This window comes from Corvus brachyrhynchos, unplaced genomic scaffold (genome assembly GCF_000691975.1).
Source record: "Corvus brachyrhynchos isolate BGI_N302 unplaced genomic scaffold, ASM69197v1 scaffold162, whole genome shotgun sequence".
In the NCBI taxonomy this organism is placed as follows: domain Eukaryota; kingdom Metazoa; phylum Chordata; class Aves; order Passeriformes; family Corvidae; genus Corvus; species Corvus brachyrhynchos.
The window spans coordinates 5,370,117-5,373,873 of NW_008236696.1; the positions used below are offsets into that span (position 1 = coordinate 5,370,117).

The window sequence follows — 3,757 nt, forward strand, 5'->3', positions numbered from 1 at the left end:
TTTCTGATCTTTTTCAGTCAGATTAGACATCAAATCGGTTTTATTCAAACAGATGCCAAGAGATTGGGTTATCTTTTTTATTTTGAAAATGAAAACGATTACTTTATTTCATTGCAGCTTTGAGCAGGGCAACAGAAGATCTAGAAATATCACTTGTGGGAAAGCTCTGAAGAGACAAACCGTTTAATAAAATGGAATGTTTCTACCTTGTTTTTTTAGCATTTCATAGCCACATTGGTTGATACATTAAATATAATTCTTGTTAGCTACAGTATACTCTGTTAAGCTTGTATCAGGAATTTTGGTGTCATGTTACATTGCAACATTTTAACCACGAACTCCATCAACCAAGAACAATTCTATCAAGTATCCCAAACATTCGACCAAAACTCTCTCATGTTCTTGCACTGCAGTGACCTTGCCCATTGCCTTTTTTGGATAACACAGGACCTTCTGTACATCTAAGCTCGTGTGCTGCACAATTCACTCAGGTCAAGTACACTTCTTCAGTCTGCTCTCCCTGTTTGTCCGAAGATAGAACAACACAGTACAGTCAACACTCTTAAATCGGCACGCTTATTTTCACACTTTTTACTATAGCTTGATAAAAGCTTAAAGCCACTATGACCACAATATCAGAAACTGCACTAGAAATCACAGTGTGAGATTTATCAAGCCGCTGTCCTCTGAGACACAGAATTATTGTCAGTTGTGAGGACACAGTTTGACACTGATTTTGTTGAAGCCCCAGGTAAATTGGTTTAGCTGTCGATTACATGCATTCCTGGACTGCATACCTAATGTCTAGTTTGGATTTGTCTAGTTTCATCTTCCATCTCTGGAAACTACTGCTTTGTTTGTGAAAGTTAAACTACTTACATATAAACTACTTACTTCTTTCTCATTTAAGTACTTTTTGATTCTTAGTCAATCAAGATTGATTGGTCTATTGCTGCAAGGTGTCTTCCACAACTCAGTGTATTGATTTAGCTTGGGTGGAGCATGATGTTTCAGTATCCTTTTAAAGTGTAAAACACTTTAAAAGTTTCTGAAAAATTACCTCAAATGCTGCTGCATATTCCACATCCACTAAAAGAATTTTTTATTAATATCATCCATCCTGCTTTTCCTGTTAATTACAGTAGTAATTTGGGCACCTGTTAGTGTATGTCTTAACTGGACATAAGAGACTTTTACAGAAAAAGGAGGGTAGAGAAAAGCTATTCCATATTCTAGAGGTGACTTTTCACTCTGTATAGGGGGAGACTAGCTAGTTGCAATAAATGATTGAACCTGTGTGAACATTTCCCTTCAGTCCTCTTCTTGCATGTGCCTTCTGCACAAGAAAACTCAAGTCTTACACCTCTGATTTCTTGTCCAGAGAATTATGGTAATGTTGAACGTAGTATGCTCTGTGCTCCACAAGGAAGGGGTTTTAATATACTAGAGACAAGTCTCTCTCTAAAAAAGGAATGGCATTAGTGGGGTTTGCAGAGCATTGGACCCTTTTCCAAAATTGTATTTACTGAGGTGCAGCATCTTGTGTGCTGTGGTAACCAGGCTGGAAATTTGGAGCTGTGCTCTACCTCTGTGTGTGCCTGAGGTAGAGAGATCTATAACCCCAAACACCCACTCCAAAATCTCCCTTAAGCAAAAAGACATTCTGTGCTGTTTCTGTGATACAGCTCAGATCACTGTCAGCTGAGTATTGCCTGTGACTTCCTAATCTTGGTATCAGGATTTGGACAATTGGAAGAGCTCCCTTGTGAACAGCTTCCATGTGTCAGAATTTGCAGAAACAAACACACACTGGGCCCAGCCACTGCTTCTCGATTACTTTTACTCCTCTCCCTGTCCTTGAACCACTGGGAGTTGGAGACAAAAGCAAACATGGGATTGATGAAACCCCAAAACTGGAAAACAATAATGAAAATATCAAACACCATTCTAGAGGATCATCTTCATTGACATGGAAATGAGCTGGTTATTTAGCTTGACACAAATCCCTTTTAACTGTTTAAATTTCTATAGCAACAGGACTCAGCCCCTCTCAGACTTCTTTCCTCCTTTACAAGGAGAAACGAAGCGAAGCACGTATGTTAAAGTGGACTGAGAAACAGATTGACAACAAGGCAAGTATCATTTTGTCTTAAAATATTATCTTCAAGACATCCTGTCTAAATAGACCTGTGTTTTGTCTTCAGGAACAATTTAATCCATCAGGATTGCCAAGAGGCAACAGGGAAAGTTCTCTGCTGCTTTTGTTCCAAAGAGTTTGGGGTTAATAGGAAAAAAAATCATCAATTCCCACTGGATTAATTTGCCCCTTTCCTTGCAGTGGGGCAAGGAAAGCATGTCAGGTATCTGAGAGACCAAGGTGATATCCATCTCTTTCCTTCTTCTAATAGCTTCGTAAATAAATAGATATTTAACTAATTAACTGTTGCAGGTTGGACCTACTGTATTTACAGTTAGAGCTCAACATTTATCCTGCTTGCTGGAATCAGTCCTCCAATGGAATTTATGCAGTTGTGTGATCGCTGTTTCCTAAAGAATGCAGGGGTGAACTCACACAGATCAGAGCCTCACTGTTCCTGACACAGAGGCCTTTTTTTCCCCTTTCCCTCCCCCAACAGACCTCTCCTGTGTCGCTCACTCGCAGCCGCGCAGCTGCAGCTCCCCCGCATGAGCTGTGGACAAGAGGGTTATTCTTACTGCCAGCAATGTTTCCCCTGCTCCCGAAAGGGTCAAAACTTCAATGTGAAAAGTCTTGTTTGTTGATTAAATTTGCAGTATGCGGGGGAGGGGCCTTGTGTCTGTACAACGGGCGCGACCAAGGGGCAGAAAACCTATTTCTGAATGTCAGTGGGTGGACAGCTTCTGCAGTTATCTGAGAGCATTTCCATCAGCTAAGGTTGGCTTGACAGGAGCATTTCTGCATTCATGTCTGATAGAAACCAGTCAGGCCCGTGCTTTCTGTGGATCTTTCTCGTTCAGGTGACCTGTCTACCCAAGGACCAGGTGACCTTAGACTCAAACACATCATCACAGGCAAGTGTGAAAACCAGATTTTTTGGTAAACACCTTGTCCTTCGACAGTGGCTCAGCAGCTTCTTTATTGACCACACCTGAGCACCTTGAGAAACACTGATGTGTAAGGCCCAAACGTGAAAAAGACAACAGCCTCCTTCAGTGTGCCCTGAAACCCAGAACCTTGGTGGGCTGAAGGACAGCCTCGTGGGCCCCTTATTTCTGTTCTTTGTTCCTGACAGAGGCAGTATTTTTAAGGCATTTTTTCTATTTCAGTGGTCAGCGGTAGCTATCAAAGTATGAGAAGTAACATACCTCCTTTGTCAGTTCAGCCTGTGGATGATTATATGGTGATAAACTATCTGAAAATGTAATCTTTGCCATTATGTCGGGAAAGCACTCTATGAGGGCCAGCAATGTCTCTGGCTTTCACTGCCACAATCTTCATGAAAACACTTTGGTTTCAGTTTCCTTCGCCCGTCGGAGCAGCTCAGGTGACCACAGCTAACGGTCACTTCCCCGTTTCCCCCAGCTATTCCCGGCCAGGGAATGCGGAGGATCCCGGGAAATCTCCCCCTCACCCGGGGGGCGGAACCAATACGTGGCGCGCGCAGACGTAGCGCCCGCTGATTGGTCAACAGCGCCGTCCGTCATGCACAGGGGTGGGCGGGGCCGCGCGTGCCGGCGTTGCCGGGTAACGGCCGCCCCGGGGAATGGGGGGGGGGGG

At 43.2% G+C, this 3,757-nt stretch overlaps 1 long non-coding RNA gene across 1 annotated transcript; it reads right to left on the reverse strand.

Annotated features, from left to right (window-relative positions):
• Nucleotides 1-3,589, reverse strand: LOC108444873. Its single transcript, XR_001859587.1, has 2 exons — nucleotides 3,346-3,589; nucleotides 1-520 (listed from the first exon to the last, which is right to left on the reverse strand). It is a non-coding gene; the product is annotated as an uncharacterized LOC108444873 (long non-coding RNA).
• Nucleotides 3,590-3,757: the final 168 nt, after the last annotated feature.